The sequence below is a fragment of the Ambystoma mexicanum genome, chromosome 13, assembly GCF_040938575.1.
Source record: "Ambystoma mexicanum isolate Mex_15411 chromosome 13, UKY_AmexF1_1, whole genome shotgun sequence".
Taxonomy (NCBI): domain Eukaryota; kingdom Metazoa; phylum Chordata; class Amphibia; order Caudata; family Ambystomatidae; genus Ambystoma; species Ambystoma mexicanum.
This window is the reverse complement of record NC_090938.1, coordinates 702,698,419-702,725,944: the sequence shown is the minus strand read 5'-3', so window position 1 is coordinate 702,725,944 and position 27,526 is coordinate 702,698,419. Positions and strand designations below refer to the sequence as shown.

Below are 27,526 nucleotides of genomic sequence, written 5' to 3'. Positions count from 1 at the left end.
CAACCTTTTTTTTTTCCAGCCGCTTTCGGATCGGGGTGATTCGCGCCACGGTATATAGACGGTCCTTAAACTTGCCAATCCTGACAGATCGCTCTAACTTGTAGGGGTGCGCACGGAGGATGGGGAGAGCTGGGCTGTTGTCTTCGGGAAACACATCATAGGAGGCGGGCTGAACCCTGGCCACTGATTGGTGGTAAATCCCACTAGTTGCGCGTGAAGGACTGGAGCTGAGATGTATTCATTGGGCCATAGAGTACTGTAGGAGAGAGATCTGCGAGAGGACTTAACTTGAGTTTCTTTTGCAGGTGACCTAGGTGTGTAAAATAAAATGTGAAAAATATCAGTAAAAGAATGCCGCGCCCAACGTGGGGCTCGAACCCACGACCCTGAGATTAAGAGTCTCATGCTCTACCGACTGAGCTAGCCGGGCTACTGGTTGCAATGTCAGCTGGTCACCCTTTTCTCAGCACACCATTCCTAACTGGACAGCCTGTGAAGGGAGAGAGCAATGTGTGCTTGCATGTTTATGTGTGCTGCCTGTATGCCTGCACTCTATGTACGTGCATCTTTACGCAGCCGCTATGTCTCTGTGTTTGTCCATGTCTGCAGATATTTGTGGCGCTTCCCTTAATATGGTTATGTTATTGGTATCTTTCTGTGTAAGTTTATGTATGTCTACACATCTTTACTATGTGTGCAGCTAGCTTCCTCTTCCTACATGTGTCTCTGAAGTAAGTCTCTATGGATTAAGTATACCGTGTGTGTCTGTATCTGTGCGTGTGTGCCTGTGCACAGCCAAGCACACACTCGTTTGCATCATTAAGACATGTACTGACCATAATCTACCCCCTATGCCATTCACAGATATTAGAAATCCAGGACCCCGAGATACAGGCTAAGAGTGGGTACAAAAAGAGCCCCATGGTCTGCCTGCGATCTCATTCAGGAGCAGCTGTGTTAATAGCAGACTGGAGCAATACAGAGAGCTTTGTCCTGGCGGTGAGCCCTTATTGTAGCAGGCTTTTACTTGCAGATAAGCCCAGGGACGCCGTCAGGCCCTTTCAATCTTTGCAAATTAAAGTGGCCTCAAGTCTTGGGCGGGGGTATGGGGGGCAGCAACTTCCCCCATGTTTGCAGGATTTACAGACGTGTTATCACCTCATTGTCTCCAAACACTTGTTCCTCCACATCAGCCCCTTGCTGACAAAGAAGGGTTTATTGCTCTTCAGTGGGCAATTCATGTTTAGTATCCCTGCTGGATGGCCGTCTCCTGATAATCAGCGGCTAGTAACCTTCCCTTTTCGCCATTGTAATGTATGCACCCCAGGAGTGCCCCAGACTGTTTTCGCTCTCAGCAGGGGGCCACCAACCATCATGTTGAAATGGGCAACCAAACATCTTCAGCAGGGCCTGGATAGGCCAACACAGGGAACTATGTCCTGTCAGTGAGCTCTTACAGCAGCAAGCTGTTAATGCCAGGTTGGTGCAATATACACAACTATAGCCTGGCTGTGAGATAACACAGATCAGGCTCTTGGTGGCAAACAGGCCCAGTATAGAGAGCTCTGGCTCGGCTGTGAACCAATACAAGGCAGACAGTTAACGGAAGACTGAGTTAACGCCGATAGCCACAGTGTCTTGAATCGGTCCTGGAAGGTCTGGGATCGCTGTAGGACGCTATGACGGTCCTGACACTTAACTGTTGGAACATGTCTTAGCGGTCTAGTAGCTCACCAACAGGGCCACCGCCATGTATATCCCGAAGTCAGGGGATTGCATCAGTGCGTTGCAACCCTGCTCAACTGTAAGGTGAGACGCTAGTTTCCCGCTTTCATTCGGCTTTCTGGCCGCTCTGGGTTCCGTTGCTCTAACGGCTCCCTCTTGCTCTTTCTTTCCACCTTTGTGCTGCGCGCTCCGCGCTCATCTCCTGTCTACCTTCTCTTTGCCCGGCCGCTCGGCCACTGCATGCTCTCTTGTCTGTGGCAGTCTCCTGTTGTTCACCCAGTCTCTGGGGACTCTCCCATTTCCCGCTTACCTTGTAATAACAGCGAGGTTCCAGTCCGTTTTCATTCCTTTCCTAGGACGTTACCCTGCTCTTCAGTAAGCATCCCTGCTGTGCATTCTGGACCCTATAGTCCATTCCTCTTACCTGTGACTGGCCATTCAGGTTGAAGTCTTTCTCCGGTGGTCTATCTGCTCGAATACTCTACTCATCCATCACCCGACAGGTGGAACAACTGCTTTAGCAGCCATCCTGTTACCAAACCAAACCTACCTGCACTAGCTAAGGATACCAGGGTATTTCTGCCTGTCGGCTTTTCCCTGGAGTGGGGTTGGCTCCCCGGAGCCCCCACTGCCAGGCTATTTGCATATTAGTCAAAGTGGCCGCTGGGGGAGCCCGCCCTTACCTCTTCCAAAAGAAGGGAAAGAAGAAGACAGCACCTCAGAGGAGACAGAAGTAGATTGCGTCCTCTGACGACTCCTCATAAACACCAGGTGAGGAGTCGGAGGGAGAGGCTTGTATAGTCACCAAAAGTAACCCCATAGATTCTGAGACACGGCCTGGCTGGGCACTCTTACAGGAGCAGGCTGTTATTGGCAGCTCGGCCCAATACAGAGAGCTTTAGCCTGGCTCTCAGATAATACAGACAAGGCTGTTGTGGGCAGACAGACCCAGTACATAGAGCTCTGGCTCGGCTTTGAGATAATACAAGGCAGGCAGTTAACGGCAGATTTGCCTGACACTGGGAGCCATGGCATGCCTGCGAACTCCTACAGGAAGAGGCAGTTAATGGCAGATTGGTCCAGTAGAGAGGGCGCTTTCCCATCTGTGATCCGGACTGAGCATGCTGTTAATGGCAGATTGGTCCATACTGACAGCCACGTCATAGCCTTGAGATCCTTCGGGAGCACGATTCTGCGTTTTGCACCTTTCCACAGTCCACGGACAGGACCCTGCTTAGCCTTGGAATACCTGCAGAGACTACATGCACCCTATCTCTTCCTGCCCAAAGGCATCCGCACTCTAGTGCATGGCGCTGGGCTGGGCTGCATTAGGGCTCTCAGACCCCACCTCTGTGACATTCCTCTAGTTTAACCATCTTTTGCAGGTCCTTTACAGTCCACCGCAGTATGTCACCGAAGTTCAGATCTACCAAAGTTGTAAACGTTTTTATTGCTGATGTCACTGGCGAATATCTAGTGCTGATCTTTGTTCTAAAAAGTTCCTATGCTAAAGTCTGAACTACAATCGTCTAACTCGAATGGCTGTTGTGACATCACCCAGATATGATGGCTGTCCACAGCCTTGCTTAAGACTTTGGTGGTTTTTAGATCTTCTCCAACTCCCTAAAATGAGAAAATTGGCCCATTTGCTGACAACTTTTTTGTGCAAATGTGGGGTTCCCCTCCCCTTATCCACTCCCCATACTCTGCCATTCCCTTTACTTTTCCAAATTTAAATCAATCCTTTTATTAATGTCCCCCCCTTTATACTGTATTTAACCTTTTAACTTGTCTTCCCCTGTCACCCTGCCTATCCACAGTATGCCTTCTGTTTTGTCAACAACAAAACTGCTGTCTAAAGGGTAGTCTGTTTTTACCCCTTCAAGATCACGGTATGCGATTCACAATACCTGTTCTGGAATATTCTGTTCCTAATGGCCATTGAGGTTTCTCTCATTGGCCATACCTGCCTGTAATAACTGGGTGCTGATTACATTTGTTTAGTGTTTAATTACTGCTGAATCCTTTCGTAGCGCCCTCTGTGGGTCTCCGTCCTAAAATATTCCAGAAAAGTGTCTGTTCTGGACTACCCCACTACTAACGAGCGATCTAGGAGGGGGCATTGCTGATATTTGTTCTAAAATGCTGCTTTGCCAAGAGCTGTTCTAGGAACCCCAACTGTTGATGTGTGCCCCAGAATATTAATGTATTGATGGCTGCCCTTGAATATTCAGTAGGTGATGAAAGATGCCGAGTTGGTGGCTGTTTTGCAAAATTCCATCCTTGATGTCCGACACTGAATGTTCCCCAGCTGGTGTTTGTCCCAATGTATGCCACTGCTGGTGTCTGTTCTGGAATCCATGTTAAGCGTGTTCTGATGTAGTCCGTACCTGATGCCTGTTGTGGAACATGCCCTTGCTTATCTGCAATGCAGAACACGAGAGTGATGTTGCATAGTGTGTGATATTCCATTGCAGATGATTAAAGCTGAATGCTGCTTCTCGGGTTCCCGTTACACGCTGATACGCCGTTGTTTCTCCTGCATCTCCAGAGCCTGTACTCTTTACCCTGCTGCACTTTTCAGTTGTCAGGATGGCCGAGCGGTCTAAGGCGCCAGACTCAAGAGCTGATTCTCTTCCCCAGCTGGGTGTTCTGGTCTCCAATTGGAGGCGTGGGTTCAAATCCCACTTCTGACACAACTTTTTTTTTTCCAGCCGCTTTCGGATCGGGGTGATTCGCGCCACGGTATATAGACGGTCCTTAAACTTGCCAATCCTGACAGATCGCTCTAACTTGTAGGGGTGCGCACGGAGGATGGGGAGAGCTGGGCTGTTGTCTTCGGGAAACACATCATAGGAGGCGGGCTGAACCCTGGCCACTGATTGGTGGTAAATCCCACTAGTTGCGCGTGAAGGACTGGAGCTGAGATGTATTCATTGGGCCATAGAGTACTGTAGGAGAGAGATCTGCGAGAGGACTTAACTTGAGTTTCTTTTGCAGGTGACCTAGGTGTGTAAAATAAAATGTGAAAAATATCAGTAAAAGGATGCCGCGCCCAACGTGGGGCTCGAACCCACGACCCTGAGATTAAGAGTCTCATGCTCTACTGACTGGGCTAGCGGGGCTGCTGGTTGCAATGTCAGCTGGTCACCCTTTTCTCAGCACACCATTCCTAACTGGACAGCCTGTGAAGGGAGAGAGCAATGTGCACTTGCATGTTTATGTGTGCTGCCTGTATGCCTGCACTCTATGTACGTGCATCTTTACGCAGCCGCTATGTCTCTGTGTTTGTCCATGTCTGCAGATATTTGTGGCGCTTCCCTTAATATGGTTATGTTATTGGTATCTTTCTGTGTAAGTTTATGTATGTCTACACATCTTTACTATGTGTGCAGCTAGCTTCCTCTTCCTACATGTGTCTCTGAAGTAAGTCTCTATGGATTAAGTATACCGTGTGTGTCTGTATCTGTGCGTGTGTGCCTGTGCACAGCCAAGCACACACTCGTTTGCATCATTAAGACATGTACTGACCATAATCTACCCCCTATGCCATTCACAGATATTAGAAATCCAGGACCCCGAGATACAGGCTAAGAGTGGGTACAAAAAGAGCCCCATGGTCTGCCTGCGATCTCATTCAGGAGCAGCTGTGTTAATAGCAGACTGGAGCAATACAGAGAGCTTTGTCCTGGCGGTGAGCCCTTATTGTAGCAGGCTTTTACTTGCAGATAAGCCCAGGGACGCCGTCAGGCCCTTTCAATCTTTGCAAATTAAAGTGGCCTCAAGTCTTGGGCAGGGGTATGGGGGGCAGCAACTTCCCCCATGTTTGCAGGATTTACAGACGTGTTATCACCTCATTGTCTCCAAACACTTGTTCCTCCACATCAGCCCCTTGCTGACAAAGAAGGGTTTTTTGCTCTTCAGTGGGCAATTCATGTTTAGTATCCCTGCTGGATGGCTGTCTCCTGATAATCAGCGGCTAGTAACCTTCCCTTTTCACCATTGTAATGTATGCACCCCAGGAGTGCCCCAGACTGTTTTCGCTCTCAGCAGGGGGCCACCAACCATCATGTTGAAATGGGCAACCAAACATCTTCAGCAGGGCCTGGATAGGCCAACACAGGGAACTATGTCCTGTCAGTGAGCTCTTACAGCAGCAAGCTGTTAATGCCAAGTTGGTGCAATATACACAACTATAGCCTGGCTGTGAGATAACACAGATCAGGCTCTTGGTGGCAAACAGGCCCAGTATAGAGAGCTCTGGCTCGGCTGTGAGCTAATACAAGGCAGGCAGTTAACGGAAGACTGAGTTAACGCCGATAGCCACAGTGTCTTGAATCGGTCCTGGAAGGTCTGGGATCGCTGTAGGATGCTAAAACGGTCCTGGCACGTAACTGTTGGAACATGTCTTAGCGGTCTAGTAGCTCACCAACAGGGCCACCGCCATGTATATCCCGAAGTCAGGGGATTGCATCAGTGCGTTGCAACCCTGCTCAACTGTAAGGTGAGACGCTAGTTACCCGCTTTCATTCGGCTTTCTGGCCGCTCTGGGTTCCGTTGCTCTAACGGCTCCCTCTTGCTCTTTCTTTCCACCTTTGTGCTGCGCGCTCCGCGCTCATCTCCTGTCTACCTTCTCTTTGCCCGGCCGCTCGGCCACTGCATGCTCTCTTGTCTGTGGCAGTCTCCTGTTGTTCACCCAGTCTCTGGGGACTCTCCCATTTCCCGCTTACCTTGTAATAACAGCGAGGTTCCAGTCCGTTTTCATTCCTTTCCTAGGACGTTACCCTGCTCTTCAGTAAGCATCCCTGCTGTGCATTCTGGACCCTATAGTCCATTCCTCTTACCTGTGACTGGCCATTCAGGTTGAAGTCTTTCTCCGGTGGTCTATCTGCTCGAATACTCTACTCATCCATCACCCGACAGGTGGAACAACTGCTTTAGCAGCCATCCTGTTACCAAACCAAACCTACCTGCACTAGCTAAGGATACCAGGGTATTTCTGCCTGTCGGCTTTTCCCTGGAGTGGGGTTGGCTCCCCGGAGCCCCCACTGCCAGGCTATTTGCATATTAGTCAAAGTGGCCGCTGGGGGAGCCCGCCCTTACCTCTTCCAAAAGAAGGGAAAGAAGAAGACAGCACCTCAGAGGGGACAGAAGTAGATTGCGTTCTCTGACGACTCCTCATAAACACCAGGTGAGGAGTCGGAGGGAGAGGCTTGTATAGTCACCAAAAGTAACCCCATAGATTCTGAGACACGGCCTGGCTGGGCACTCTTACAGGAGCAGGCTGTTATTGGCAGCTCGGCCCAATACAGAGAGCTTTAGCCTGGCTCTCAGATAATACAGACAAGGCTGTTGTGGGCAGACAGACCCAGTACATAGAGCTCTGGCTCGGCTTTGAGATAATACAAGGCAGGCAGTTAACGGCAGATTTGCCTGACACTGGGAGCCATGGCATGCCTGCGAACTCCTACAGGAAGAGGCAGTTAATGGCAGATTGGTCCAGTAGAGAGGGCGCTTTCCCATCTGTGATCCGGACTGAGCATGCTGTTAATGGCAGATTGGTCCATACTGACAGCCACGTCATAGCCTTGAGATCCTTCGGGAGCACGATTCTGCGTTTTGCACCTTTCCACAGTCCACGGACAGGACCCTGCTTAGCCTTGGAATACCTGCAGAGACTACATGCACCCTATCTCTTCCTGCCCAAAGGCATCCGCACTCTAGTGCATGGCGCTGGGCTGGGCTGCATTAGGGCTCTCAGACCCCACCTCTGTGACATTCCTCTAGTTTAACCATCTTTTGCAGGTCCTTTACAGTCCACCGCAGTATGTCACCGAAGTTCAGATCTACCAAAGTTGTAAACGTTTTTATTGCTGATGTCACTGGCGAATATCTAGTGCTGATCTTTGTTCTAAAAAGTTCCTATGCTAAAGTCTGAACTACAATCGTCTAACTCGAATGGCTGTTGTGACATCACCCAGATATGATGGCTGTCCACAGCCTTGCTTAAGACTTTGGTGGTTTTTAGATCTTCTCCAACTCCCTAAAATGAGAAAATTGGCCCATTTGCTGACAACTTTTTTGTGCAAATGTGGGGTTCCCCTCCCCTTATCCACTCCCCATACTCTGCCATTCCCTTTACTTTTCCAAATTTAAATCAATCCTTTTATTAATGTCCCCCCCTTTATACTGTATTTAACCTTTTAACTTGTCTTTCCCTGTCACCCTGCCTATCCACAGTATGCCTTCTGTTTTGTCAACAACAAAACTGCTGTCTAAAGGGTAGTCTGTTTTTACCCCTTCAAGATCACGGTATGCGATTCACAATACCTGTTCTGGAATATTCTGTTCCTAATGGCCATTGAGGTTTCTCTCATTGGCCATACCTGCCTGTAATAACTGGGTGCTGATTACATTTGTTTAGTGTTTAATTACTGCTGAATCCTTTCGTAGCGCCCTCTGTGGGTGTCCGTCCTAAAATATTCCAGAAAAGTGTCTGTTCTGGACTACCCCACTACTAACGAGCGATCTAGGAGGGGGCATTGCTGATATTTGTTCTAAAATGCTGCTTTGCCAAGAGCTGTTCTAGGAACCCCAACTGTTGATGTGTGCCCCAGAATATTAATGTATTGATGGCTGCCCTTGAATATTCAGTAGGTGATGAAAGATGCCGAGTTGGTGGCTGTTTTGCAAAATTCCATCCTTGATGTCCGACACTGAATGTTCCCCAGCTGGTGTTTGTCCCAATGTATGCCACTGCTGGTGTCTGTTCTGGAATCCATGTTAAGCGTGTTCTGATGTAGTCCGTACCTGATGCCTGTTGTGGAACATGCCCTTGCTTATCTGCAATGCAGAACACGAGAGTGATGTTGCATAGTGTGTGATATTCCATTGCAGATGATTAAAGCTGAATGCTGCTTCTCGGGTTCCCGTTACACGCTGATACGCCGTTGTTTCTCCTGCATCTCCAGAGCCTGTACTCTTTACCCTGCTGCACTTTTCAGTTGTCAGGATGGCCGAGCGGTCTAAGGCGCCAGACTCAAGAGCTGATTCTCTTCCCCAGCTGGGTGTTCTGGTCTCCAATTGGAGGCGTGGGTTCAAATCCCACTTCTGACACAACCTTTTTTTTTTTCCAGCCGCTTTCGGATCGGGGTGATTCGCGCCACGGTATATAGACGGTCCTTAAACTTGCCAATCCTGACAGATCGCTCTAACTTGTAGGGGTGCGCACGGAGGATGGGGAGAGCTGGGCTGTTGTCTTCGGGAAACACATCATAGGAGGCGGGCTGAACCCTGGCCACTGATTGGTGGTAAATCCCACTAGTTGCGCGTGAAGGACTGGAGCTGAGATGTATTCATTGGGCCATAGAGTACTGTAGGAGAGAGATCTGCGAGAGGACTTAACTTGAGTTTCTTTTGCAGGTGACCTAGGTGTGTAAAATAAAATGTGAAAAATATCAGTAAAAGAATGCCGCGCCCAACGTGGGGCTCGAACCCACGACCCTGAGATTAAGAGTCTCATGCTCTACCGATTGCTGCTGGTTGCAATGTCAGCTGGTCACCCTTTTCTCAGCACACAATTCCTAACTGGACAGCCTGTGAAGGGAGAGAGCAATGTGTGCTTGCATGTTTATGTGTGCTGCCTGTATGCCTGCACTCTATGTACGTGCATCTTTACGCAGCCGCTATGTCTCTGTGTTTGTCCATGTCTGCAGATATTTGTGGCGCTTCCCTTAATATGGTTATGTTATTGGTATCTTTCTGTGTAAGTTTATGTATGTCTACACATCTTAACTATGTGTGCAGCTAGCTTCCTCTTCCTACATGTGTCTCTGAAGTAAGTCTCTATGGATTAAGTATACCGTGTGTGTCTGTATCTGTGCGTGTGTGCCTGTGCACAGCCAAGCACACACTCGTTTGCATCATTAAGACATGTACTGACCATAATCTACCCCCTATGCCATTCACAGATATTAGAAATCCAGGACCCCGAGATACAGGCTAAGAGTGGGTACAAAAAGAGCCCCATGGTCTGCCTGCGATCTCATTCAGGAGCAGCTGTGTTAATAGCAGACTGGAGCAATACAGAGAGCTTTGTCCTGGCGGTGAGCCCTTATTGTAGCAGGCTTTTACTTGCAGATAAGCCCAGGGACGCCGTCAGGCCCTTTCAATCTTTGCAAATTAAAGTGGCCTCAAGTCTTGGGCAGGGGTATGGGGGGCAGCAACTTCCCCCATGTTTGCAGGATTTACAGACGTGTTATCACCTCATTGTCTCCAAACACTTGTTCCTCCACATCAGCCCCTTGCTGACAAAGAAGGGTTTTTTGCTCTTCAGTGGGCAATTCATGTTTAGTATCCCTGCTGGATGGCTGTCTCCTGATAATCAGCGGCTAGTAACCTTACCCTTTTCGCCATTGTAATGTATGCACCCCAGGAGTGCCCCAGACTGTTTTCGCTCTCAGCAGGGGGCCACCAACCATCATGTTGAAATGGGCAACCAAACATCTTCAGCAGGGCCTGGATAGGTGTTAGGCGATCCTCTGCACACCAGGCCACGACACATCAGAACACTGCCCACATTCCCCCAACACCTCCTCCCAAGCTTCGAGGCTCAAGTGATTCGGTGAACCCACAGAACCGAAAACTCCGTACCAGTGTACGGGCTCGATTGCAACCCTTTCTGCATTGGCAACTGCCTTGGAGAACGTATAGCAGAAAGGGCGGCCTCACGTCCTCACGCCAGTCACGTGATACACTACGGCGTTCCCCATGTGATCTTGGTGGACGTCACATGATCCAGAGAAGTCACGTGACCCAGGGGCGATCAGTATAAAGTACTGAGAGACAGAACGCTCATTGCTTCTCAGCTGGCTTCGGACACTGTTTGGCGTTACAACTTGCTCCTTGTTTACCTTGACCACGGAAATCTATCACGGACTCCCTCGGACACCCCTTGGTACTTTTGCTTGGAACTCTTTACCTGTTGCCGGATATTTGGACTGCACCTCGACTTGTCTTTGGATCATCCCTTGGTACCTTGCTGATCTTCTACGCCTTTTCCCTACTGGGGATTCAAGTCCAGCCCTGACTCCCACAGGTGGCTACTCTTCATCCACGCTGAACCTGCGGTTCTACCATTCCAGGGACCGCCGCATCTAATGAGCCTCGAACCTCCCTACTAGGTCACCTGGGTCTCCATTACACCAGATAGGTAAGACACTTTAGTTACTTGTTTTCCTTATTGTATTGTGCTTGCCTGGTGCTTAACCTCATTCCCTCTTGACAGCAGCATCGGTGTTCCTAGAGGCTCCGTGGATCCGAGAAGACATCTCTCACCTGTGGTCTCAAAGGTCGTACAGCGGGTTTCTATTTAGTTCCCCTGTGCGTCACTTGGGGACGGAGGTCTCATCGGTCTACACGACACTCAAGTCAGAACAGACTGAGAAGCCGTATAGTCGTGTCAGACGATGCAGGGATCCACGGATGAACCCATAGCTGCTTTGGTTCAGGCAATTACAATATTAAGGGCAGATATGGCCGCCGCAAACGCTGTGATCCATCAAAGGTTAGATTCCATACAAAGTGTTCAACATTCCCTTCCTGCAGACCCTGAGTTTGGCGATGCCAGCTCCTCCACTACGCCCTCTCCTGTTATTGCTCCTGTAGTCCCAACTCCGATGATACTTCCAACCCCTTCCCCCCTAGCTGCTCCTGAACGCTATCAAGGGGATCCCAAGAAGTTCAGAACCTTTATTAATCAGTGCAAGTTACATTTCCTATGCAGACCTTTGGCTTTTTCCACCACCACTGCTAAAGCTGCCTTCGCCCTTTCCCATTTGGCCGGAACAGCAGCCGCTTGGGCTAATCCCCTGTTAGAGAACAACAGCCCAGTTCTCTACGACTTTGATTTGCTGGTCCTAGAAATGGCCCGAGTATTCGATACCCGACACAAGGTACAGTCTAGGGATTTGGAGTTGTTGGAATTGACTCAGGGTAAAAGGTCTCTGATAGATTACATCACCCGATTCAATCAGCTAGTTGCGGAAACATCATGGCCAGAAAACAAGAGGGCGGTGGTTTTCTATAGGGGGTTGAGTAACACCATGAAAGATGCACTAGCAGTGATCCCTTCTATGCCTACTCAGTATCAGGAATTGGTTGATCTGGTCTTGCAGGTAGATGCACGACGATCGGAGCGTAGAGCTGAATTGGGGGCCACTTCCTCTCCCACTCTTGTTGGCACTCCTGCTTCCAGTACCGAAGAACCTATGCAAGTGGGAGGGTTACGTAGTCCTATTACAACATCTGAGAGAGAACGTAGAAGGGTGGATAATGCATGCTTTTATTGTGGTACCACTGGACATTTCGTGAAAGAGTGTCCTCGACGGCCCAGGAAGAGTCAGGTTTTTCGGACGGCTCGACCTTAGAACCGGAGAACAGGTCGAGTGTTCCGTCATCTTCTCCGGGTACCTCCCTTGCCTTTACTCGTGTTCAACCCATTTCTGTAAAGGCTACCCTATGTCCCTCTACAGGCCTTCTTCATGCAGTCAATATCATTATTGATTCAGGTGCCACTGGTAATTACATAGATATTGATTTGGCCCATTCCCTCAACCTACCTTTAGTGGTGAAAACACGACCGGAACATGTCCAAGCCGTGGACGGCTCTGCACTGGTTTCTGGTCCTGTCAAACAGCAAACCGCACCCCTCTTGTTAACCATACAAGAAGTACACACCGAAACCCTGAGTTTTGATTTGATCACCACACCCCAATTCGGCATCATCCTAGGGATTCCATGGTTACATGAACATAATCCGTTGATCAATTGGCAGTCAGGTACTGTAGTCTTTGAGTCTGATATCTGTCAGAATTATTGTCTTCCGGTCCATCAAGCCCCTGACACACCTTCCCGGGCCTTGGGGGCCTTAGCCCAACTCGCACTGACTGTCGACGATCCGGAGCGTGTGCATACACATACTGTTGGGGGGTTGGTATCTGGGATTCCGCCAGAATACAGAGAATTCGAGTCAGTGTTCGACCGGGGCTCGTCTGAGGTACTCCCTCCACACAGACCATATGACTGCCCAATCGAACTGCTTCCCGATTCCAATATTCCTTCGGGCAGGATCTATTCTTTGTCCCCTTCGGAGGAACTGGCGTTGAAAGACTATGTACAGAACGCCCTGCGACTAGGACACATCCGCCCCTCCACTTCACCCGCGGCAAGTCCTATCTTCTTTGTACCTAAGAAGGAGGGGGATTTACGCCCTTGTGTAGATTATCGGCGTCTTAACGCTATCACTAAAAAGGATAGGTATCCCATCCCGTTAATCACTCCACTTCTAGACCATTTAACACACGCTTCCGTTTTCACTAAGCTCGACCTACGCGGCGCATACAACTTAGTACGCGTCCGCGAGGGAGACGAGTGGAAGACCGCTTTCTGCACTCGGTATGGCTTGTACGAATATCTGGTCATGCCCTTTGGCCTATGTAACGCCCCGGCCACTTTCCAACGATTCATGAACGACATATTCAGGGATATATTGGATGTATATATGGTTGTGTACTTGGACGATATCCTAATCTTTTCTCGTGACCTTGATGAACACGTGATTCATGTCCGAGAAATATTGACCCGTTTGAGAGAACATTCCTTGTTTGCCAAACCTGAGAAATGTCAGTTCCATAAGACAACTGTCGAGTTTTTGGGTTTTCACATCACCCCTGGGGCGTTATCCATGAATGAATCTAAGGTCAAAGCAGTATTAGATTGGCCAGTACCTCGTACACTCAAATCCTTGCAGGCTTTTTTAGGGTTCGCCAACTTTTACAGACGTTTCATTTCTTCCTTTTCCACAATTGTAGCCCCGCTTACGGCCCTGACTAGTCCTCAGGTATCTTATCAATGGCAGAGAGAACAGCAGGAGGCTTTTGAGGCTTTGAAAACCGCCTTTACTACCGCACCGGTACTCCAACATCCTAATCCTGATCTTCCGTTCATAGTTGAGGCGGATGCCTCTTCCTTTGCCCTCGGTGCGGTATTATCACAAACATGTCCAAATACAGGCAAATTACATCCAGTTGCATATCATTCCCGTAAGTTTTCCAGTACTGAGTCTCATTATACCGTCACGGAGAAAGAACTCTTGGCTGTCATGGATGCTTTCCGTGTCTGGCGTCATCATCTTCTGGGGGCTAGACATCCCGTCACGGTATACTCCGATCATCGGAACCTACAGGATCTGGCTTCTTTGAAATGCATCAATAGCAGACAGGTCCGATGGCATCTTTTCTTTTCCGCCTTTGATTTCCATATCATGCACCGTCCTGGCACTTCACATGGGAAGGCGGATGCCTTGTCACGTTCTCCGGGTGGGGTCCAGTTGCCTACATTCCCCGACACTGTTCTCGGTAAAAGCCATGTGATTTGTCTCTGTACACCCTCATTGTCACTATTAGATTCGGTCCGGTCCTGGACTAGCAATCATTCTGACCAGTTGCGAGAATGGGATCCTGTATATTCTGATGGTCTACCTTTCGTACATGAACGCCTGTTTCTTCCTACACCTGATACACGTAACCTAGCCCTTGAGTGGTCTCATGACGCTCCCTTTAATGCCCATCCCGGACAAGAGCGCACTTTAGATCTTCTCAAGCGTTGGTGTTGGTGGCCTTCTATGAAGCGCGATGTAGAGTGTTATGTCAGATCTTGTGCGGTATGTGCTCAGGCTAAACATCAAAGGGGTCGACCGGTTGGATTGTTGCTTCCACTTCCGGTACCTCCCAGGCCCTGGCATACGTTAACAATGGATTTCGTTACCGATCTCCCCAAGTCCAAAGGCTTTGACACCGTCTGGGTAGTGGTGGACACGTTCACTAAAATGGCCCGTTTTGTTCCTTGTAGGGGTATCCCTTCGGCCCCTGTCTTGGCGGACTTGTTTTTTGAACATGTGTTTATGTTATTCGGCCTCCCTTCGGTCATTGTTTCCGATCGAGGTTCACAGTTCACCTCTCGGTTTTGGAGGTCCTTGACGAAACTGTTGGGCATCGATACGAGGTATTCTTCGGCCTATCATCCGGAGACCGATGGCCAGACCGAAAGGACGAATCAATCGATGGAACAATACCTTCGTTGCCTCATATTGCAACATCAGTCCTCTTGGTTGGCCGTTTTGCGGCTTGCGGAGTTCGCGTATAACAACGCGGCTCATTCAGCTACTGGTTATTCTCCTTTTTACGCCCTCTATGGTCAACATCCCAAGGTTTTGCCGGTCCCTGATGCCTCTGGTTCTTTTAATCCTGCGGCCACGACATGTCTTAGGGATCTTTCGGCTATTCATGCAAGTACAGTGGTTCATCTCACTGAAGCAAAGGCCTCCATGAAGGCCCGTGTGGATGGCAAGCGTCGTGCTGCTCCCCCTCTGGTGGTGGGTTCTAGGGTCTGGTTATCTTCCCGGCATCTTCGACTAGTGGGTTGCCGGAAGTTGCTGCCTCGCTTTGTCGGTCCGTATGTGGTCTCACAGGTTGTTAATCCGGTGGCTTTCCGTTTAGTACTCCCCAGCTCTTGGCGTATCCATCCTGTGTTTCATGTCTCCCTCCTCAAACCCTGTCCCGACTCAGTCCGTCTTCGTACCCCTGTTGCGCCGGTGTCCTTGACCTCTCCTGATGTTTTTGAGGTGTCGGCCATTTTGGGTTCTAGGTGGTTTAGGGGTAGACTCCAGTATCTGGTGGATTGGACGGGTTACGGCCCGGAGGAGCGTTCGTGGGTTTCCGCGTCTGATTTGAACGCCCCGCGGTTGGTTGCCCGCTTCCATAGGGATCATCCGTCCTGCCCACGGGGTCGTGGGCCGTTGGGGGGGGGCTATGTTAGGCGATCCTCTGCACACCAGGCCACGACACATCAGAACACTGCCCACATTCCCCCAACACCTCCTCCCAAGCTTCGAGGCTCAAGTGATTCGGTGAACCCACAGAACCGAAAACTCCGTACCAGTGTACGGGCTCGATTGCAACCCTTTCTGCATTGGCAACTGCCTTGGAGAACGTATAGCAGAAAGGGCGGCCTCACGTCCTCACGCCAGTCACGTGATACACTACGGCGTTCCCCATGTGATCTTGGTGGACGTCACATGATCCAGAGAAGTCACGTGACCCAGGGGCGATCAGTATAAAGTACTGAGAGACAGAACGCTCATTGCTTCTCAGCTGGCTTCGGACACTGTTTGGCGTTACAACTTGCTCCTTGTTTACCTTGACCACGGAAATCTATCACGGACTCCCTCGGACACCCCTTGGTACTTTTGCTTGGAACTCTTTACCTGTTGCCGGATATTTGGACTGCACCTCGACTTGTCTTTGGATCATCCCTTGGTACCTTGCTGATCTTCTACGCCTTTTCCCTACTGGGGATTCAAGTCCAGCCCTGACTCCCACAGGTGGCTACTCTTCATCCACGCTGAACCTGCGGTTCTACCATTCCAGGGACCGCCGCATCTAATGAGCCTCGAACCTCCCTACTAGGTCACCTGGGTCTCCATTACACCAGATAGGTAAGACACTTTAGTTACTTGTTTTCCTTATTGTATTGTGCTTGCCTGGTGCTTAACCTCATTCCCTCTTGACAGCAGCATCGGTGTTCCTAGAGGCTCCGTGGATCCGAGAAGACATCTCTCACCTGTGGTCTCAAAGGTCGTACAGCGGGTTTCTATTTAGTTCCCCTGTGCGTCACTTGGGGACGGAGGTCTCATCGGTCTACACGACACTCAAGTCAGAACAATAGGCCAACACAGGGAACTATGTCCTGTCAGTGAGCTCTTACAGCAGCAAGCTGTTAATGCCAGGTTGGTGCAATATACACAACTATAGCCTGGCTGTGAGATAACACAGATCAGGCTCTTGGTGGCAAACAGGCCCAGTATAGAGAGCTCTGGCTCGGCTGTGAACCAATACAAGGCAGACAGTTAACGGAAGACTGAGTTAACGCCGATAGCCACAGTGTCTTGAATCGGTCCTGGAAGGTCTGGGATCGCTGTAGGACGCTATGACGGTCCTGACACTTAACTGTTGGAACATGTCTTAGCGGTCTAGTAGCTCACCAACAGGGCCACCGCCATGTATATCCCGAAGTCAGGGGATTGCATCAGTGCGTTGCAACCCTGCTCAACTGTAAGGTGAGACGCTAGTTTCCCGCTTTCATTCGGCTTTCTGGCCGCTCTGGGTTCCGTTGCTCTAACGGCTCCCTCTTGCTCTTTCTTTCCACCTTTGTGCTGCGCGCTCCGCGCTCATCTCCTGTCTACCTTCTCTTTGCCCGGCCGCTCGGCCACTGCACGCTCTCTTGTCTGTGGCAGTCTCCTGTTGTTCACCCAGTCTCTGGGGACTCTCCCATTTCCCGCTTACCTTGTAATAACAGCGAGGTTCCAGTCCGTTTTCATTTCTTTCCTAGGACGTTACCCCGCTCTTCAGTAAGCATCCCTGCTGTGCATTCTGGACCCTATAGTCCATTCCTCTTACCTGTGACTGGCCATTCAGGTTGAAGTCTTTCTCCGGTGGTCTATCTGCTCGAATACTCTACTCATCCATCACCCGACAGGTGGAACAACTGCTTTAGCGGCCATCCTGTTACCAAACCAAACCTACCTGCACTAGCTAAGGATACCAGGGTATTTCTGCCTGTCGGCTTTTCCCTGGAGTGGGGTTGGCTCCCCGGAGCCCCCACTGCCAGGCTATTTGCATATTAGTCAAAGTGGCTGCTGGGGGAGCCCGCCCTTACCTCTTCCAAAAGAAGGGAAAGAAGAAGACAGCACCTCAGAGGGGACAGAAGTAGATTGCGTCCTCTGACGACTCCTCATAAACACCAGGTGAGGAGTCGGAGGGAGAGGCTTGTATAGTCACCAAAAGTAACCCCATAGATTCTGAGACACGGCCTGGCTGGGCACTCTTACAGGAGCAGGCTGTTATTGGCAGCTCGGCCCAATACAGAGAGCTTTAGCCTGGCTCTCAGATAATACAGACAAGGCTGTTGTGGGCAGACAGACCCAGTACATAGAGCTCTGGCTCGGCTTTGAGATAATACAAGGCAGGCAGTTAACGGCAGATTTGCCTGACACTGGGAGCCATGGCATGCCTGCGAACTCCTACAGGAAGAGGCAGTTAATGGCAGATTGGTCCAGTAGAGAGGGCGCTTTCCCATCTGTGATCCGGACTGAGCATGCTGTTAATGGCAGATTGGTCCATACTGACAGCCACGTCATAGCCTTGAGATTCTTCGGGAGCACGACTCTGCGTTTTGCACCTTTCCACAGTCCACGGACAGGACCCTGCTTAGCCTTGGAATACCTGCAGAGACTACATGCACCCTATCTCTTCCTGCCCAAAGGCATCCGCACTCTAGTGCATGGCGCTGGGCTGGGCTGCATTAGGGCTCTCAGACCCCACCTCTGCGACAGTCCTCTAGTTTAACCATCTTTTGCAGGTCCTTTACAGTCCACCGCAGTATGTCACCGAAGTTCAGATCTACCAAAGTTGTAAACGTTTTTATTGCTGATGTCACTAGCGAATATCTAGTGCTGATCTTTGTTCTAAAAAGTTCCTATGCTAAAGTCTGAACTACAATCGTCTAACTCGAATGGCTGTTGTGACATCACCCAGATATGATGGCTGTCCACAGCCTTGCTTAAGACTTTGGTGGTTTTTAGGTCTTCTCCAACTCCCTAAAATGAGAAAATTGGCCCATTTGCTGACAACTTTTTTGTGCAAATGTGGGGTTCCCCTACCCTTATCCACTCCCCATACTCTGCCATTCCCTTTACTTTTCCAAATTTAAATCAATCCTTTTATTAATGTCCCCCTCTTTATACTGTATTTAACCTTTTAACTTGTCTTCCCCTGTCACCCTGCCTATCCACAGCATGCCTTCTGTTTTGTCAACAACAAAACTGCTGTCTAAAGGGTAGTCTGTTTTTACCCCTTCAAGATCACGGTATGCGATTCACAATACCTGTTCTGGAATATTCTGTTCCTAATGGCCATTGAGGTTTCTCTCATTGGCCATACCTGCCTGTAATAACTGGGTGCTGATTACATTTGTTTAGTGTTTAATTACTGCTGAATGCTTTCGTAGCGCCCTCTGTGGGTGTCCGTCCTAAAATATTCCAGAAAAGTGTCTGTTCTGGACTACCCCACTACTAACGAGCGATCTAGGAGGGGGCATTGCTGATATTTGTTCTAAAATGCTGGTTTGCCAAGAGCTGTTCTAGGAACCCCAACTGTTGATGTGTGCCCCAGAATATTAATGTATTGATGGCTGCCCTTGAATATTCAGTAGGTGATGAAAGATGCCGAGTTGGTGGCTGTTTTGCAAAATTCCATCCTTGATGTCCGACACTGAATGTTCCCCAGCTGGTGTTTGTCCCAATGTATGCCACTGCTGGTGTCTGTTCTGGAATCCATGTTAAGCGTGTTCTGATGTAGTCCGTACCTGATGCCTGTTGTGGAACATGCCCTTGCTTATCTGCAATGCAGAACACGAGAGTGATGTTGCATAGTGTGTGATATTCCATTGCAGATGATTAAAGCTGAATGCTGCTTCTCGGGTTCCCGTTACACGCTGATACGCCGTTGTTTCTCCTGCATCTCCAGAGCCTGTACTCTTTACCCTGCTGCCCTTTTCAGTTGTCAGGATGGCCGAGCGGTCTAAGGCGCCAGACTCAAGAGCTGATTCTCTTCCCCAGCTGGGTGTTCTGGTCTCCAATTGGAGGCGTGGGTTCAAATCCCACTTCTGACACAACCTTTTTTTTTTCCAGCCGCTTTCGGATCGGGGTGATTCGCGCCATGGTATATAGACGGTCCTTAAACTTGCCAATCCTGACAGATCGCTCTAACTTGTAGGGGTGCGCACGGAGGATGGGGAGAGCTGGGCTGTTGTCTTCGGGAAACACATCATAGGAGGCGGGCTGAACCCTGGCCACTGATTGGTGGTAAATCCCACTAGTTGCGCGTGAAGGACTGGAGCTGAGATGTATTCATTGGGCCATAGAGTACTGTAGGAGAGAGATCTGCGAGAGGACTTAACTTGAGTTTCTTTTGCAGGTGACCTAGGTGTGTAAAATAAAATGTGAAAAATATCAGTAAAAGAATGCCGCGCCCAACGTGGGGCTCGAACCCACGACCCTGAGATTAAGAGTCTCATGCTCTACCGACTGAGCTAGCCGGGCTGCTGGTTGCAATGTCAGCTGGTCACCCTTTTCTCAGCACACCATTCCTAACTGGACAGCCTGTGAAGGGAGAGAGCAACGTGTGCTTGCATGTTTATGTGTGCTGCCTGTATGCCTGCACTCTATGTACGTGCATCTTTACGCAGCCGCTATGTCTCTGTGTTTGTCCATGTCTGCAGATATTTGTGGCGCTTCCCTTAATATGGTTATGTTATTGGTATCTTTCTGTGTAAGTTTATGTATGTCTACACATGTGTGCAGCTAGCTTCCTCTTCCTACATGTGTCTCTGAAGTAAGTCTCTATGGATTAAGTATACCGTGTGTGTCTGTATCTGTGCGTGTGTGCCTGTGCACAGCCAAGCACACACTCGTTTGCATCATTAAGACATGTACTGACCATAATCTACCCCCTATGCCATTCACAGATATTAGAAATCCAGGACCCCGAGATACAGGCTAAGAGTGGGTACAAAAAGAGCCCCATGGTCTGCCTGCGATCTCATTCAGGAGCAGCTGTGTTAATAGCAGACTGGAGCAATACAGAGAGCTTTGTCCTGGCGGTGAGCCCTTATTGTAGCAGGCTTTTACTTGCAGATAAGCCCAGGGACGCCGTCAGGCCCTTTCAATCTTTGCAAATTAAAGTGGCCTCAAGTCTTGGGCGGGGGTATGGGGGGCAGCAACTTCCCCCATGTTTGCAGGATTTACAGACGTGTTATCACCTCATTGTCTCCAAACACTTGTTCCTCCACATCAGCCCCTTGCTGACAAAGAAGGGTTTTTTGCTCTTCAGTGGGCAATTCATGTTTAGTATCCCTGCTGGATAGCTGTCTCCTGATAATCAGCGGCTAGTAACCTTCCCTTTTCGCCATTGTAATGTATGCACCCCAGGAGTGCCCCAGACTGTTTTCGCTCTCAGCAGGGGGCCACCAACCATCATGTTGAAATGGGCAACCAAACATCTTCAGCAGGGCCTGGATAGGCCAACACAGGGAACTATGTCCTGTCAGTGAGCTCTTACAGCAGCAAGCTGTTAATGCCAGGTTGGTGCAATATACAGAACTATAGCCTGGCTGTGAGATAACACAGATCAGGCTCTTGGTGGCAAACAGGCCCAGTATAGAGAGCTCTGGCTCGGCTGTGAACCAATACAAGGCAGACAGTTAACGGAAGACTGAGTTAACGCCGATAGCCACAGTGTCTTGAATCGGTCCTGGAAGGTCTGGGATCGCTGTAGGACGCTATGACGGTCCTGACACTTAACTGTTGGAACATGTCTTAGCGGTCTAGTAGCTCACCAACAGGGCCACCGCCATGTATATCCCGAAGTCAGGTGATTGCATCAGTGCGTTGCAACCCTGCTCAACTGTAAGGTGAGACGCTAGTTTCCCGCTTTCATTCGGCTTTCTGGCCGCTCTGGGTTCCGTTGCTCTAACGGCTCCCTCTTGCTCTTTCTTTCCACCTTTGTGCTGCGCGCTCCGCGCTCATCTCCTGTCTACCTTGTCTTTGCCCGGCCGCTCGGCCACTGCATGCTCTCTTGTCTGTGGCAGTCTCCTGTTGTTCACCCAGTCTCTGGGGACTCTCCCATTTCCCGCTTACCTTGTAATAACAGCGAGGTTCCAGTCCGTTTTCATTCCTTTCCTAGGACGTTGCCCCGCTCTTCAGTAAGCATCCCTGCTGTGCATTCTGGACCCTATAGCCCATTCCTCTTACCTGTGACTGGCCATTCAGGTTGAAGTCTTTCTCCGGTGGTCTATCTGCTCGAATACTCTACTCATCCATCACCCGACAGGTGGAACAACTGCTTTAGCAGCCATCCTGTTACCAAACCAAACCTACCTGCACTAGCTAAGGATACCAGGGTATTTCTGCCTGTCGGCTTTTCCCTGGAGTGGGGTTGGCTCCCCGGAGCCCCCACTGCCAGGCTATTTGCATATTAGTCAAAGTGGCCGCTGGGGGAGCCCGCCCTTACCTCTTCCAAAAGAAGGGAAAGAAGAAGACAGCACCTCAGAGGGGACAGAAGTAGATTGCGTCCTCTGACGACTCCTCATAAACACCAGGTGAGGAGTCGGAGGGAGAGACTTGTATAGTCACCAAAAGTAACCCCATAGATTCTGAGACACGGCCTGGCTGGGCACTCTTACAGGAGCAGGCTGTTATTGGCAGCTCGGCCCAATACAGAGAGCTTTAGCCTGGCTCTCAGATAATACAGACAAGGCTGTTGTGGGCAGAGAGACCCAGTACATAGAGCTCTGGCTCGGCTTTGAGATAATACAAGGCAGGCAGTTAACGGCAGATTTGCCTGACACTGGGAGCCATGGCATGCCTGCGAACTCCTACAGGAAGAGGCAGTTAATGGCAGATTGGTCCAGTAGAGAGGGCGCTTTCCCATCTGTGATCCGGACTGAGCATGGTGTTAATGGCAGATTGGTCCATACTGACAGCCACGTCATAGCCTTGAGATTCTTCGGGAGCACGACTCTGCGTTTTGCACCTTTCCACAGTCCACGGACACGACCCTGCTTAGCCTTGGAATACCTGCAGAGACTACATGCACCCTATCTCTTCCTTCCCAAAGGCATCCGCACTCTAGTGCATGGCGCTGGGCTGGGCTGCATTAGGGCTCTCAAACCCCACCTCTGCGACAGTCCTCTAGTTTAACCATCTTTTGCAGGTCCTTTACAGTCCACCGCAGTATGTCACCGAAGTTCAGATCTACCAAAGTTGTAAACGTTTTTATTGCTGATGTCACTGGCGAAGATCTAGTGCTGATCTTTGTTCTAAAAAGTTCCTATGCTAAAGTCTGAACTACAATCGTCTAACTCGAATGGCTGTTGTGACATCACCCAGATATGATGGCTGTCCACAGCCTTGCTTAAGACTTTGGTGGTTTTTAGGTCTTCTCCAACTCCCTAAAATGAGAAAATTGGCCCATTTGCTGACAACTTTTTTGTGCAAATGTGGGGTTCCCCTCCCCTTATCCACTCCCCATACTCTGCCATTCCCTTTACTTTTCCAAATTTAAATCAATCCTTTTATTAATGTCCCCCTCTTTATACTGTATTTAACCTTTTAACTTGTCTTCCCCTGTCACCCTGCCTATCCACAGTATGCCTTCTGTTTTGTCAACAACAAAACTGCTGTCTAAAGGGTAGTCTGTTTTTACCCCTTCAAGATCACGGTATGCGATTCACAATACCTGTTCTGGAATATTCTGTTCCTAATGGCCATTGAGGTTTCTCTCATTGGCCATACCTGCCTGTAATAACTGGGTGCTGATTACATTTGTTTGGTGTTTAATTACTGCTGAATGCTTTCGTAGCGCCCTCTGTGGGTGTCCGCCCTAAAATATTCCAGAAAAGTGTCTGTTCTGGACTACCCCACTACTAACGAGCGATCTAGGAGGGGGCATTGCTGATATTTGTTCTAAAATGCTGCTTTGCCAAGAGCTGTTCTAGGAACCCCAACTGTTGATGTGTGCCCCAGAATATTAATGTATTGATGGCTGCCCTTGAATATTCAGTAGGTGATGAAAGATGCCGAGTTGGTGGCTGTTTTGCAAAATTCCATCCTTGATGTCCGAGACTGAATGTTCCCCAGCTGGTGTTTGTCCCAATGTATGCCACTGCTGGTGTCTGTTCTGGAATCCATGTTAAGCGTGTTCTGATGTAGTCCGTACCTGATGCCTGTTGTGGAACATGCCCTTGCTTATCTGCAATGCAGAACACGAGAGTGATGTTGCATAGTGTGTGATATTCCATTGCAGATGATTAAAGCTGAATGCTGCTTCTCGGGTTCCCGTTACACGCTGATACGCCGTTGTTTCTCCTGCAGCTCCAGAGCCTGTACTCTTTACCCTGCTGCACCTTCCAGTTGTCAGGATGGCCGAGCGGTCTAAGGCGCCAGACGCAAGAGCTGATTCTTTTCCCCAGCTGGGTGTTCAGGTCCCCAATTGGAGGCGTGGGTTCAAATCCCACTTCTGACACAACCTTTTTTTTTCCAGCCGCTTTCGGATCGGGGTGATTCGCGCCACGGTATATAGACGGTCCTTAAACTTGCCAATCCTGACAGATCGCTCTAACTTGTAGGGGTGCGCACGGAGGATGGGGAGAGCTGGGCTGTTGTCTTCGGGAAACACATCATAGGAGGCGGGCTGAACCCTGGCCACTGATTGGTGGTAAATCCCACTAGTTGCGCGTGAAGGACTGGAGCTGAGATGTATTCATTGGGCCATAGAGTACTGTAGGAGAGAGATCTGCGAGAGGACTTAACTTGAGTTTCTTTTGCAGGTGACCTAGGTGTGTAAAATAAAATGTGAAAAATATCAGTAAAAGAATGCCGCGCCCAACGTGGGGCTCGAACCCACGACCCTGAGATTAAGAGTCTCATGCTCTACCGACTGAGCTAGCCAGGCTGCTGGTTGCAATGTCAGCTGGTCACCCTTTTCTCAGCACACCATTCCTAACTGGACAGCCTGTGAAGGGAGAGAGCAATGTGTGCTTGCATGTTTATGTGTGCTGCCTGTATGCCTGCACTCTATGTACGTGCATCTTTACGCAGCCGCTATGTCTCTGTGTTTGTCCATGTCTGCAGATATTTGTGGCGCTTCCCTTAATATGGTTATGTTATTGGTATCTTTCTGTGTAAGTTTATGTATGTCTACACATCTTTACTATGTGTGCAGCTAGCTTCCTCTTCCTACATGTGTCTCTGAAGTAAGTCTCTATGGATTAAGTATACCGTGTGTGTCTGTATCTGTGCGTGTGTGCCTGTGCACAGCCAAGCACACACTCGTTTGCATCATTAAGACATGTACTGACCATAATCTACCCCCTATGCCATTCACAGATATTAGAAATCCAGGACCCCGAGATACAGGCTAAGAGTGGGTACAAAAAGAGCCCCATGGTCTGCCTGCGATCTCATTCAGGAGCAGCTGTGTTAATAGCAGACTGGAGCAATACAGAGAGCTTTGTCCTGGCGGTGAGCCCTTATTGTAGCAGGCTTTTACTTGCAGATAAGCCCAGGGACGCCGTCAGGCCCTTTCAATCTTTGCAAATTAAAGTGGCCTCAAGTCTTGGGCAGGGGTATGGGGGGCAGCAACTTCCCCCATGTTTGCAGGATTTACAGACGTGTTATCACCTCATTGTCTCCAAACACTTGTTCCTCCACATCAGCCCCTTGCTGACAAAGAAGGGTTTTTTGCTCTTCAGTGGGCAATTCATGTTTAGTATCCCTGCTGGATGGCTGTCTCCTGATAATCAGCGGCTAGTAACCTTACCCTTTTCGCCATTGTAATGTATGCACCCCAGGAGTGCCCCAGACTGTTTTCGCTCTCAGCAGGGGGCCACCAACCATCATGTTGAAATGGGCAACCAAACATCTTCAGCAGGGCCTGGATAGGCCAACACAGGGAACTATGTCCTGTCAGTGAGCTCTTACAGCAGCAAGCTGTTAATGCCAGGTTGGTGCAATATACAGAACTATAGCCTGGCTGTGAGATAACACAGATCAGGCTCTTGGTGGCAAACAGGCCCAGTATAGAGAGCTCTGGCTCGGCTGTGAGCTAATACAAGGCAGGCAGTTAACGGAAGACTGAGTTAACGCCGATAGCCACAGTGTCTTGAATCGGTCCTGGAAGGTCTGGGATCGCTGTAGGACGCTAAGACGGTCCTGGCACGTAACTGTTGGAACATGTCTTAGCGGTCTAGTAGCTCACCAACAGGGCCACCGCCATGTATATCCCGAAGTCAGGGGATTGCATCAGTGCGTTGCAACCCTGCTCAACTGTAAGGTGAGACGCTAGTTTCCCGCTTTCATTCGGCTTTCTGGCCGCTCTGGGTTCCGTTGCTCTAACGGCTCCCTCTTGCTCTTTCTTTCCACCTTTGTGCTGCGCGCTCCGCGCTCTTCTCCTGTCTACCTTCCCTTTGCCCGGCCGCTCGGCCACTGCATGCTCTCTTGTCTGTGGCAGTCTCCTGTTGTTCACCCAGTCTCTGGGGACTCTTCCATTTCCCGCTTACCTTGTAATAACAGCGAGGTTCCAGTCCGTTTTCATTCCTTTCCTAGGACGTTGCCCCGCTCTTCAGTAAGCATCCCTGCTGTGCATTCTGGACCCTATAGTCCATTCCTCTTACCTGTGACTGGCCATTCAGGTTGAAGTCTTTCTCCGGTGGTCTATCTGCTCGAATACTCTACTCATCCATCACCCGACAGGTGGAACAACTGCTTTAGCAGCCATCCTGTTACCAAACCAAACCTACCTGCACTAGCTAAGGATACCAGGGTATTTCTGCCTGTCGGCTTTTCCCTGGAGTGGGGTTGGCTCCCCGGAGCCCCCACTGCCAGGCTATTTGCATATTAGTCAAAGTGGCCGCTGGGGGAGCCCGCCCTTACCTCTTCCAAAAGAAGGGAAAGAAGAAGACAGCACCTCAGAGGGGACAGAAGTAGATTGCGTCCTCTGACGACTCCTCATAAACACCAGGTGAGGAGTCGGAGGGAGAGACTTGTATAGTCACCAAAAGTAACCCCATAGATTCTGAGACACGGCCTGGCTGGGCACTCTTACAGGAGCAGGCTGTTATTGGCAGCTCGGCCCAATACAGAGAGCTTTAGCCTGGCTCTCAGATAATACAGACAAGGCTGTTGTGGGCAGAGAGACCCAGTACAGAGAGCTCTGGCTCGGCTTTGAGATAATACAAGGCAGGCAGTTAACGGCAGATTTGCCTGACACTGGGAGCCATGGCATGCCTGCGAACTCCTACAGGAAGAGGCAGTTAATGGCAGATTGGTCCAGTAGAGAGGGCGCTTTCCCATCTGTGATCCGGACTGAGCATGCTGTTAATGGCAGATTGGTCCATACTGACAGCCACGTCATAGCCTTGAGATTCTTCGGGAGCACGACTCTGCGTTTTGCACCTTTCCACAGTCCACGGACACGACCCTGCTTAGCCTTGGAATACCTGCAGAGACTACATGCACCCTATCTCTTCCTTCCCAAAGGCATCCGCACTCTAGTGCATGGCGCTGGGCTGGGCTGCATTAGGGCTCTCAAACCCCACCTCTGCGACAGTCCTCTAGTTTAACCATCTTTTGCAGGTCCTTTACAGTCCACCGCAGTATGTCACCGAAGTTCAGATCTACCAAAGTTGTAAACGTTTTTATTGCTGATGTCACTGGCGAAGATCTAGTGCTGATCTTTGTTCTAAAAAGTTCCTATGCTAAAGTCTGAACTACAATCGTCTAACTCGAATGGCTGTTGTGACATCACCCAGATATGATGGCTGTCCACAGCCTTGCTTAAGACTTTGGTGGTTTTTAGGTCTTCTCCAACTCCCTAAAATGAGAAAATTGGCCCATTTGCTGACAACTTTTTTGTGCAAATGTGGGGTTCCCCTCCCCTTATCCACTCCCCATACTCTGCCATTCCCTTTACTTTTCCAAATTTAAATCAATCCTTTTATTAATGTCCCCCTCTTTATACTGTATTTAACCTTTTAACTTGTCTTCCCCTGTCACCCTGCCTATCCACAGTATGCCTTCTGTTTTGTCAACAACAAAACTGCTGTCTAAAGGGTAGTCTGTTTTTAC

At 49.7% G+C, this 27,526-nt stretch overlaps 3 non-coding genes across 3 annotated transcripts; all 3 read left to right on the top strand.

Annotated features, from left to right (window-relative positions):
* Nucleotides 1-4,311: 4,311 nt before the first annotated feature.
* TRNAL-CAA (transfer RNA leucine (anticodon CAA)) lies at nt 4,312-4,421 on the top strand. Its single transcript has 2 exons — nt 4,312-4,349; nt 4,376-4,421. It is a non-coding gene; the product is annotated as a tRNA-Leu (tRNA).
* Nucleotides 4,422-8,731: 4,310 nt separating this feature from the next.
* TRNAL-CAA (transfer RNA leucine (anticodon CAA)) lies at nt 8,732-8,841 on the top strand. Its single transcript has 2 exons — nt 8,732-8,769; nt 8,796-8,841. It is a non-coding gene; the product is annotated as a tRNA-Leu (tRNA).
* Nucleotides 8,842-19,402: 10,561 nt separating this feature from the next.
* TRNAL-CAA (transfer RNA leucine (anticodon CAA)) lies at nt 19,403-19,512 on the top strand. Its single transcript has 2 exons — nt 19,403-19,440; nt 19,467-19,512. It is a non-coding gene; the product is annotated as a tRNA-Leu (tRNA).
* The last annotated feature ends 8,014 nt before the right edge of the window (nt 19,513-27,526 follow it).